This window comes from Pezoporus wallicus, unplaced genomic scaffold, assembly GCF_028554395.1.
Source record: "Pezoporus wallicus isolate ANWC-B61680 ecotype Strahan unplaced genomic scaffold, APGP_CSIRO_Pwel_v1 contig_6464, whole genome shotgun sequence".
In the NCBI taxonomy this organism is placed as follows: domain Eukaryota; kingdom Metazoa; phylum Chordata; class Aves; order Psittaciformes; family Psittacidae; genus Pezoporus; species Pezoporus wallicus.
Window position 1 is genome coordinate 1,248,525 of NW_026642130.1, and position 11,943 is coordinate 1,260,467.

Consider the following 11,943-nt stretch of genomic DNA (forward strand, 5'->3'; position numbering starts at 1 on the left):
GATCTCAATTTGAATTAGTTGGTACCTGCTGTTTGGGCTGTTTGTTGTTAGATGTCACTAGCAATGGTGACGCCAGAAAGGCTGTAACACAATAGACTCAAAAGGATCTGAGGTCAAGGGCAATAAAGTTTAAAATATAATCTGTTCTTGCTTGGTGATATTTTTGCACATATATATCCTGAAAAGAGAATTTGGAAGAATAATGCTTTCAAATGCAATCTGAAGAAAGTCACAGGGAAAAAAAGGCAATATATTTTGTAATGAATTCATTTAAGCAACTCAGGTGATATTGTTGATTTGCTGCTCCCTGGATTGTAATTTATTAGAAATTGCTTCTGATGTTTACAGGATGCATAAAGAGTAGTTCAATGTAAATAAGGTGCTGCTGTATGTTTAAGTGTCCCTTCTGGTGAATTAAATAACGTTGTGAAAAGACTTCTTGCATATATTTATTCCACTTCCTACTTCAATGTCATCTTGGCTCAGTTAACTGAGGAGAAAACCCAGATTGCATGTGAATATGTTCCCATTCTTGATGGACCCACAGTCTGATATGGTCTGAAACCCCCAAATTGTGCTGTGTGCTCTGCTGCCCTACTCACCCCCTTAACCTGATTATCCCAGGGACCCCGGTTCTGCTTTTTTTCTAGGCTGAAATGCCACAGTGTGAAGCAGAAATGGTCCCTCCCCTCCCTCGGCCGCTGCACCAGCGAAAAAGTGCTGAGCCCAGCAGATGAAAAGCTTCTGTCGAATGGGGAGAAGGGCGACTGTGGCACGTAGCCACTGCAAGATAGAGCACACAATATTATTCAAGAGTCACCTTTTCAGTGGAGTGATTTGCTTCATATGAGGCTTGCTTTCAACACAGAAATAAATCTGAAAATCTATATACAACCGTCTCCAATTGATCAGACAAATCTTGCATAGCCAAGGCTAATCAGAACGAGTTGTAATGCAGAGATTCCTTAAAGCATCTTAAAATTAATGGCAGGATCTATCCCAGAGCTGTATTTTTTTTTTTTTTCAGAGTGCTTAAAGGGGGTTATGCAGGCATAATTCAGCTGGATCGAACAGTCTAATCTGAGATTTACATGATTGGTAATGCTTACTTCTCTGGTAATCAATTCTTGCATTGCAAGATGGAGCTCTGAAACGCGCAGCCTTGATGTGAAGTACATTAATTCTTTCTAACAGGTTTATTCCTCCACCATTTGTTTGTTGAGCAAGGTTTTGCATTACACCCCTCACAGACAAACCCAACAAAGCAGGTTTGTTTATTTAACCGATTTACAGCCAAACTTTAAATACCAGCACTTGCTGTTACTATTAACCATGCCCTCCTGTTAATGCAGAAGCACCTTGTAAGCCCCCAGAGAGCTTTCAGAGCATGGCATCCTACATTTTCTCCCAGCAACGGTGCCAGCTTCCTCAGGCAAGCTCCTGGTCTGGTCTGCTGTATTCGGTGATCACCCTCGGCTCAGCACCAAGGCTCAACACAAGCTGTATATCCCTTACAGTTTTCAAAACAGAGTTTTGAACTCGTTTTTCAGTATCACTACAATAGTCCAGAAAGTCCTTTAGCAAACATGAAATCCCAGCTTCTTCAGGGCAATGTGTGTTTAACTGACCCTAAAGGATTTGGGGTTGTACAGGAAGCTGAATTTGTAGGGGCTGCTCCCCCATGCTGCAACCACATCGTGCTTACTGCCTAGCCCAGGTATAAATCCATGAAGGAATTTATGCCTCCACCGTGGATCTTAACCCATAGGAGCAGAAATGTAACTGCATGCCATATAAGCCTCACCCTGGGGATGTAGGAAGCACATTTTCTGCTTCTCTGTGAGACTAGGCTTTGGTGGTCACCCACATAAACAAGTGAATTTTTAAGCATCTCACAGTCCTGGTTATGGTGTTACTTGGTGGTGGTGAGTATCTCAGCACCTCCTGACCCTGAAGTGTCACATCTACAAGGCTTTAAGCTCTGCTTTAGGTCATTTGGAGATCAAAATCTCTTCTCCTTCTGCTTTTTCCATCCTCTGCAGCTATATGCTGAGTTTGGCTGTCAGAATTCTGTCACCAGTGCTGGTTCCTGAAGCAGAAGAGACTCTAACTTTTTCTTCCTTCTGTATCTAGGCAAAGAGATGTTTGTGACACAAGCTGAGTTAGAATTAGACTTATTCATATTTTAATTTTTCTGAGCAGAAGCATAATGTTCCTTAGGCTTGATCTTGCAAAACACTGGTTGCTTTGGCCCTGATCCATGATCGGAAATCATGCATGGTGACTTGTAACATGTCTGGGGGACGTTATGTCTGTCTGCATATAAATTCTGGAAAATATATGATGTGTTGCTAACATGAAGCAGTCTGTTCTAGTACTGGTGCTGGGTCAAAACAGCAGGAGCTGTGTCCAACCAAGAAAGGACCATGTCCATGAACAGCACTGTGCAGAAGGAATGCCAAAGTCTTTCTCTCAAGAAAGGGGAAAGATGGAGTTTGCCACTGTTGATGCTAATGAGCTTACACAACCTTGTTCATCTGAAATTAATGTTCTTCTGTGACTTTGCAAATGATTTGTACTACCACAGAAAAGAAAAGAGGTGTCATTCCGAAGGGATGGGGAGTTGTATTTGTACTTTGTTTCTCCTCATCTTCTGTGGGAAATACTTCTCCTGATAATGGACCCATGTTTAACGGCAAGAAGTATCATCCTTTTGCAGTCCAAGTGCTCATAGGTCCTCTTAGATTTGGCTTTCTGGATTCTCTTGTGGGACAGGAGAGAAGAAAGCTGAGAGGAGATTAGAGAGGGAAGGAGCTCATTAGTGGACAGAGTGCTCTTCTCTCTCCTTTCTTGTAAAGCCTGATGAATGCCACAAATAGGAGAAGAAAATTATAAATAAGCTCTGGCAGAGCTGTTAATACATTGGAGTTGGGCTAGGATCCTGCCATCCCGCAGCTGAGCTGTGGCACTGTGGAGCATGGACCTGCAAATGAAGACTCCCCCTCTGTGCTGTGCTGGTTCAGCTGAGTTGAATGTGTCAGCAGGCAGCACAGTTTAATATTTATAACATGTTTTGACCAGGAATATATTCAGCCTGTTTTTAAGATGCATGGCTCTGCACGGAGGGACACCTCACATTTCTGAGCCCTATGGAAAGCTCCTGGTCCATGAAGGAAGCTGGGAGAACTTTATAGCTGGTGTTCATCCTTTATGGAAAAGGTTTCCAGCCTTGCCTTGGTTTTCCAGCAGCTGGGAGGACAACCAGAGCTGTGGGTGGGATATGACATGATTCAAAGGTGGGAGAGAACATGATATTGGGTTATGGATACAGGATGCCTAGGAATGGCATGGGCTCTGCCAGGGTGGGATCAGATGCAATTGAATCAGATGTCTTCATCTATGTTTGCTCTTGTTTACATTACCTTAGAAAATGCTTCTGCTGTTGCTTTAGGAATAAATTTTCCTGGAAGAAGTTCCCAACCGTGGGTCAGTTTGTTTACATGAAGAAAGATTCAGACAATGAGACAACATCATTATGAGCACAAATAATCATCAAATCAAGCTTTTAAAGCAGGAGACCATTTTCCAGCAAACAAACCAGTCAAAATTCAGGTTCTAACAAGAGACCAGAAGGAAAATCTCTAGCAAGAGGAGCTGAAACCTGTCTTGTTTGGATTATGTGATTAGAAATTTTACTATTTTCAGTATCATTAATCTGAAAAAGTACGTAATGTCAGCAGAAATCAGTCAGCATAGGAGAAAAATTTGGTGAGCATTTTAGGTGTTATTTCTGTGTTGGAAATCAGCTGTTAGCTGGAAAGCACACCAGGAAGTTAAAGCACTTGATATTTCATCTCTGTTGCGCAGAGAGCTGGGAGAAATCAGTGCTTTTTGGAAGGGAATTTGCATGGGACATGACAGCAGTTCCTTTCACATGAATCCTAACTTCTCCACATACAGATATGTATTTTTTAAACGTGAAATTCTGGGGGTCTGAGAGTTGTTCATAATTAAGTATGTGAAAGAGAAGTGGCTGGTAACGAGGAAGCTCTGTTTCATGTCTCCAAACAAGCATCCCCTAGATGAGATTTGTGCCTATGAAGTCTTTCCAAGTGCCTGTGCATTATTTGAAATGTAAATAAAATATTCCCAACTGCTCAGACAATGAATGGGAGGGTGAGAGCAGTCTATGAGGTGCCTAAATTCAGTGCTAAACCAGAAGATGTGGGCACAGGTCTCCTGGTTTTCTGTCTCATGACCCATTCCACACAGAATGCACGAAAGGGCAAGAGATTTGGAGGTTGCTTTCCAAAGGAGAAGTCACCCCATTTTCACCTTCATGTAACCTGCTTAGCAGCTGATGTGACTGAGCTGAAACCAGACCCCCTCCAATTTTGGTGAAAACTGATGCAATGGGAATGGGTCTAACACAAAACACAGTAATAGGTCAGGATGGGTTTTGAGATCAGAGATCCTGATTTATATTTATACTGATTTATATTTATACTTCACTATTTCCCATCCCAATAAAAAATGTAAAACAACCTTAAAATGACTGTGCAATATCAAATTCTCTCCTCTCCTGCAGAGGTCTCTAAGGACAAACCCCATGAGAGGCTCTGTTGAGCGAGGGCTAAAGAAGAGCCAGGGGATTTAGGCTTTGTCTCGGAAAGAGTATTTCAATGCATCACCCTGAATGAACTGCTGCCAGAGCTGCCAGCCAGTCAGTGATTTCCTCAGCAAACCTCAGAAACAGGTGAAACACTGGGCAGGGCTTGGAGCATCATTCAGCTGGACTTTTAAAACAGCATTCCCTGTAATAGGATTAAGTGGCAACAACCACTAGGGGAGAAGGCTTGAAGAGATTTCGTGAGGCATGCAAGAGGAAGGATTAGCAGGAGATACAACAAAAACGGATGCCAGGAGAGTGCACTTAGTGCTAAGGGCAAGTGGTGCCACGTGCGGTGCACGCGCCGGGTTGGTTAACCTCTGCACCTCTGCTCCAGGGCAGCCTGGACTCACCTTCTTCATCCACAAGAAAAATCCCTGCACTGTGCCTAATGAGATGTCCCACTGTCACTTGGACACCAGCTTGTGCTGTACGTTAGTACCGACATGGTCCAGGGCTACTGGGGCTGGCGGCTGCTGGGAGCGTGGACAGCTGTATGCACCAAAAAGAGACTATTTAAGGCCACTTCTCCTTTGCAGTCTGGTAGCCATGGAGTGATTGTTGTTTCAACTACTCATAGCTTTCTCACCTCAAAACGTTCTGACAGGTGTGACAGCAAATTCATGCAGCAAAAATAGTTATCTGAGTGGGGTCCCAGAGTCATTCTTTTGCTTCCCTTTTGATTTCTGAAAAATTAATCTGCTAATGCATTTGTTCCCCACATGACACTCTTAATAAACTGTGTGAAAACATATTTTCCCCAGCCAGTGGAATAATCTGAAGACCTGTGAGTTTACATTCTCTTGTGGTCATGTTTTAGCCATGGATATTGAACTTAAGTAAGAATTGTAAGTGTGCCCTACCTGATGCATAGTCTGTGCTTTAATGTCACAGTCTTTGTGAATTCACTGATTCAAGCTGGGTGAGATCTGAGCTGTTGACAGTCTACACCCTCATACCTGAAAAGACTTTCCAGCATACAAACATGAGGCCACACCACGTAACTTCAGGCATTATCAAATACCGTTTGTTTCCTGTAGAAGATGGAGGTTTGTGTTCCTGGAAACCACATAGCAAGAGTCAAGGGCCTACCAAACCAAGGACTTCTTGGAGTTTCCTAGCTTTGTAATTTGATATATGGCTTCCAATAAGCAGAAATCCTGCTATTTTAAACTTAAAGAACAGCTCAGCTGGCCATTCTTCCCACTAACCATCTCAGATCCTTTCACACTATTTCCCTTTGTTGATCTAAATGCATCCTTCCTATATTTGTCCACCAGACTGGGACCTTACTGGTGACAAGATTGTCATGGTGATGGGTACCTCTTGGCATCAAAATAGCGAAGAAACACTTTGAAATGTCCTTGTTAACAGCAACAACAGCAACTATAGTATGCACCAAAGTGCTTTACATTAGCAAATTTTATAAAAGCAAGTAGTAATAGGATAAGGGGGAATGGCTTTAAACTGACAGAGGGGAGATTTAGGATAGCTGTTGGGAAGAAGTGCTTCCCTGTGAGGGTGGTGAGGCACTGGCACAGGTTGCCCAGAGAAGCGTTACTGCATGCCCCATAAGTAAACAGCTCCAATTGATGCTGCTTCTTGTTTTATCCTGAGACTGAGTTTTATCCAGAGAAGTGGCAAATGGCCCTGGAGTTACGGGTTGACCACTCTAGTGAAACTTTGACAGATTGAGAGCATCTCATTGCTGCTGACACGTGGATGGTTGCACATGACTGCTCTGAGATGCTTATTCATCCTGTTAAGGCTGGCTATAGCATAATCTTCTTGGCAACTCTGGGCCAGGGACATGAGATGTCACACAACCCTTCAAACTCAAGGAGATGCATCTACAAGTTGGCTGAATGTGGATGCAGCTGGCGAGCTCTTGTGGCATGCTGCAGGTTATTTTGGGAGGCACAGCCATGGAAAAATGCTGAGAACTCTTGATTTGATCACTGCTGCTGTCCCTTGTCGGCTTTGCAGAGTTCTGCTTTGCATCCACAAGTGCTAACCCATACTTCAAAAGCACAATGTTTTCCACTGTGTCTGTCTTGCTTAAAACCTCACAGAGGTGGCTTATACTGCTCCATACTAGGTACAGGCTCCTCATCCACATCTTAGAGGCTTGATAACTCTCATCCCACATCTTAGAGGCTTGATAACTCTTATCCTACAGATTTATTTGTGTAGCCACCCAAATCAGACCTCTTCCACTACTACTAAAGAGGCGCAATGCAGGCCATGTGGCTAGGAGCCTCCCCTGAAATCAGTTTCATATACTAATACATTATTCCCCGTCCCAAATAATCCTGAAGAAACATGGAACCACACAATGATACAATCTAAGTGGACTTCTCAGTGGTAGAGGAGGTGACCTGAATAATGTAGTACAACTGCTCCATGTCAGAGATGAGCTGCATCCTGGCTTTTTGACTGCCCTTTTATGAGTTCATGCCTAAACCCAGGAGACAACTGTCAGAGTCATGCTGTGTCCATATTATCAAGGGCTTCAAAACCAGGTGGACACATCCCAACTGCTTTTTGGGATTGGCACTTGTCCTGCTATGCTGAGCAAGACCTTGTTCTGTTACTGTAAGACCTACTGATATAGAAGTCGGGTTTGAGTTTTCCATCTACATCCTCCAGGTGCCATTTCTGATTCCCTGCACTGAACCCCATGTCTGGGTTTTCTTTCTGTATTTCTGACTCAAAGATCTCTTAAATGTACTTTTCATGTCATTGCAGCCTCTACAGACGGTTATACTTCAGACACATCCCCAAATATCAATATAGCAAAAAAAAAGAAAGGAAGTGAGAAGGAACACATCTCTTAATGATGTAAAAACCTTTTTAAAGGACTGCAGTTGGATATTTTTTAGTATAAAGTGACTCCTTTGGGACCTACCCTTGGTATAAACTTGTGCTGATATACTCTAATATCTAAAATAAATCTGAAGTTGAGGTTATCCTTTTGAGCTCAATCTTATGAAACATGAAGTACCATCCCACCTGGAACGATCATGTTTCTTTATTCCACCTCTGGGTGCAACTGAAGATCTTACTGACCTGTTCTATAAGGCTGAACACTATGTACCCATCTTTATAATGCTTCTGTTGTGAATGTTGGAGGTGGCTCTGACACTTGACTTTTCTCTCATGAGAAATGTGGACTACAAAGATCTTCCAGAACAGCCTCTTCTTATAAATAAATACATTTTCAACAAAATTCCCTTGAAATGTGACAAGTACTTTCACCTGTTCACTGAAGTGCATATCATAATATCTGTACCAACATTAATGTATAACTTAAATACAATACAAACCTCCCAACATAATCAAGGGTTTTCTCAGTGCCTTCTGTAACAGTTAAATGAGCCCTGGTGCCATTCAAGTAGGAAGGCCTGATTGACCTAAATGTTAATGCTCATGTTTCTTCAGAAACCTAACCTTCTGAGTTCACTGCTGCTTGACTTCAGTCATTGCCCATAGGTTCGTGTGGGTATGGGACTTCTGTCTCCATCACCCAATGCCTTGGGCAGCTACAAATTGGATGTAAGACCTGAACATCGTGTCCTTGGGGACCAGCATTCATCTCGTGGCAGGCTCTGTCAGAAACAGTAAATTTAATGGCTGTTGGAGCCCAGTGGTAAATCAGTAGCATTACCCTGGTATGGCTTGACCTGGGACAAGTAGCACTGAGCTAAGGGGCTGTGAGCAATCTGATCTAGTTGATGTCCCTGCTCATGGAAGAGGTTTGGACTTTAAAGGTCCCTTCCAACCCAGCCATTCTATGATTTGATGATTCTATGAAATAATCCCTAAATCCAGATTAGCACAGGTTAGTGATTGTTCTTAGTGTTTTGCTTGGGTGCAACCACCCTGTTTAGGGGTACAAGGGGGTTGGCAGTGCAGATGTGGCCACATCGTTCCAGCCATCCTGGGGCGAGAGGACAGACCCCAGTGCTGTTTATTTTACCAGGACAGATACAGCCCTTAAGTTACCATTCCATTTGCTGGTATCCAGCCTGTTATTAAAGTAGCCATCTTCCTCTGCTAGTGTGCATTTGTTTTGTCATAGGCTTCATCTGTATTTTCTAAAGCTGTGCTCTAAGAAAGTTGTAATTGGAATCTTGAAATTTAATTTAGTGGTTGCCTGGTTGTCGGACAGTTTTTCTGCCCATTGTAGGCCAGACATAATCACAGAATCATAGAATCGTTAGGGTTGGAAAGGACCTTAAGATCATCCAGTTCCAACCCCCCTGCCGTGGGCAGGGACATCTTATGCTAAATCATATCACCCAAGGACTCGTCCAACCTGGTCTTGAACACTGCCAGGGATGGAGCATTCACAACCTCCCTGGGCAACCCATTCCAGTGCCTCACCACTCGAACAGGAAAGAACTTCTTCCTTATATCCAACCTAAACTTCCCCTGTTTAAGTTTTAACCCGTTACCCCTTGTCCTATCACTACAGTCCCTGCTGAAGAGTCCCTCTCCAGCATCCCTATAGGCCCCCTTCAGATACTGGAAGGCTGCTATGAGGTCTCCACGCAGCCTTCTCTTCTCCAGGCTGAACAGCCCCAACTTTCTCAGCCTGTCTTCATACAGGAGGTGCTCCAGTCCCCTGATCATCCTCGTGGCCCTTCTCTGGACTTGTTCCAACAGTTCCATGTCCTTTTTATGTTGAGGACACCAGAACTGCACACAATACTCCAGGTGAGGTCTCACAAGAGCAGAGTAGAGGGGCAGGATCACCTCCTTCGACCTGCTGGTCACGCTCCTTTTGATGCAGCCCAGGATACGGTTGGCTTTCTGGGCTGTGAGCGCACACTGCAGCCGGCTCATGTTCATTTTCTCATCGACCAGCACCCCCATGTCCTTCTCCACAGGGCTGCTCTGAATCTCTTCTCTGCCCAACTTGTAGCTGTGCCTGGGATTGCTCCCACCCAGGTGCAGGACATTGCACTTGGCATGGTTAAACTTCATGAGGTTGGCATCAGCCCACCTCACAAGCGTGTCGAGGTCCCTCTGGATGGCATTCCTTCCCTCCAGTGTATCAACCGAACCACACAGCTTGGTGTCATCAGCAAAGTTGCTGAGGGCGCACTCAATCCCACTGTCCATGTCAGCGACAAAAATGTTGGACAAGACCGTTGAACAAGTGCAGTACAAGTTTATTGGCTGCTGGATATCATTAGGGTTGGTTTTGTTTTGGTTTTGTTTGTTCTTTTTTTCCATGACACGTGTACATACTCGTTTTTGTGACTCTTGTCTATGGGCCTTAGTGTGTTGAGTTGTGCTGATACATGGGAAAATAAAGAGAAATGGTGAAAAAAATACCTCAAAATTGAAAGGCCAAGCAGTGGTTGAATTAAGATAAAATAACAACCTCAGCCTTAAGGTTGTCATATTGCTAATAATATATATTCTGCCAAGACCAGGAGGGGGGAAAGAGGAGAATGCTTGAGAGATGGATAGAAGCTGATGTTAGAAAAGACTCTGCAGCAGAAACAAAGTTATTTAGGGTCTGCCTGTGTGCGTGATCTTCACTTTGCTTGTACTGAGATGAAATCACCTCCAGTGGATGTGGCAGCCCTGGTCAAACGGGTCATGATCACCTCCTCTGTTTATGCTGGCTTGTCCATAGCCAGACTCCCTTCTTGGGAGGATCAGCTCAGGGCATAGATGAATGCACATCTGTCTGCACCCATTTCTGTTGAAATGCCCATAGAAACCCCAAGCAGCCATATAGTAAAGTTACCTGGGCTAAAGTGTGTTTTTCAAGCCTACATTCAAACTTGAAGCACAGGGAAAACCCATGTATTTGGGCTGCTCCTGCTTTTATTATGTAGCTGTAAGTCAAAATAGAACACCCCCCCCCCCCCCCCAAAAAAAACCAAAACCCAAAAAGGAACCACCACAGAACCAGATATGTTCAATGTAAATGCCTTTAAGAAAAAAGTAATCTAAAATTAAAAGTGAATTCATGATGATCCCTATTACAGTTTAAATTTATTAATAACCACTGAAATCACAAAGTACCAACAGCATCATTTAAGCAGTGACTATTTGTGAGCTGCTGCTTGGGAGCCTGACCTAGGCTTAGGGGAAGGGTTGATTCGGGTTTTGACAAAAAATACTATTCTGTGGGTGCAAATAGCGTATTTTCTTTGGTCACTGACGCCAGCACTATAGCACCATGTGAACATATTCCCAGCTGGAGGGCTGCTGTGAATTTTGTGGAAGATGCCCAGATCCTTTGGAGAAACTCAGCTGCAGTTCCCTGGCAGCTACCTGCTCCTGCCAGTGGTCCTCAGTTGACATTATCTCCTGGCTTCACCTCTGATTGCTTCTCTGTCCTCTTTTGCTCTCTGTTGGAAGCCCTTTCCCTCTGGCAGATTGATGATGTAATAGGGGGTGTCCCCAGTGGCTCTGCTGCCATCTGTCCCCTTCCCATTGGCACAACCCAGAGGCACCACCACTTTGGGGTGGGTTTCCTGAGTGCTTCCAGGGGTCAGGTTTTCCCTTTAATGACTACTGCGTGGAGCAAACTTCTCTCTTGGTGGGATGCAAGTACCTGAAAACTGTGCCCTACCACAGCACAAAGCGTCCTGCCTAGTTAAGACACAGCGGATACAGGGAGTCTTCCCCTTTGCTGTAGGATCTGCTCCAACCTGCTATAAAAATAACTTATTCCAAGATGCTCTGGTCCCAGGAGGGAGCAGAAGACCAAATCCTGGTTTCTCTTCTGGCCTCATCTTTTATCCATCCCTGTGGCTTTTCTATCCCCTGGCTGCTGCTAATCAGCATTCCTCTCAAAGAGCAGCTGCTAATTTGCTGGCAGTAGTGAGTGAGTGCGAGTGTGGGGAGGTGGTTGGGGTGACGAAATGACATCTTCTCGGCAGCTCCTGCCCAGGCTCCTGCCTCCAGCATCACCAAAACACCCCTTTTCCCAAGCTCAAAGCCTCTGTGGCAAAACAGATTCAAGCTGGTGTCCTGAATCCCACTGATGAAAGAAAGGCTGTTTCATAGCACTTGCATTTTAGGTAGAAAAAAAAAGTATTTGTATGTGTATATGTGTTTGTGTGTGCGTGCATGTGTGTATATATAAATACGTATATATATTTTCCCCTCTGAAACAACTTGCTTCCCTTTGGGAATAAAGGGGATCTTTAAAAATGCAAAAATTCCTTCCAGACAGTTTGTCATGTCTTACTAGAAACAGCCGACCCTATTAGCAATTTAAATGATGTCTCCTATTAGCATAATTT

The 11,943-nt window shown here is 43.9% G+C and overlaps 1 long non-coding RNA gene across 1 annotated transcript; it reads left to right on the plus strand.

The window, feature by feature from the left end:
• Positions 1 to 7,167: 7,167 nt before the first annotated feature.
• LOC130609024 (uncharacterized) lies at positions 7,168 to 7,638 on the plus strand. Its single transcript, XR_008974700.1, has 2 exons — positions 7,168 to 7,318; positions 7,418 to 7,638. It is a non-coding gene; the product is annotated as an uncharacterized LOC130609024 (long non-coding RNA).
• The last annotated feature ends 4,305 nt before the right edge of the window (positions 7,639 to 11,943 follow it).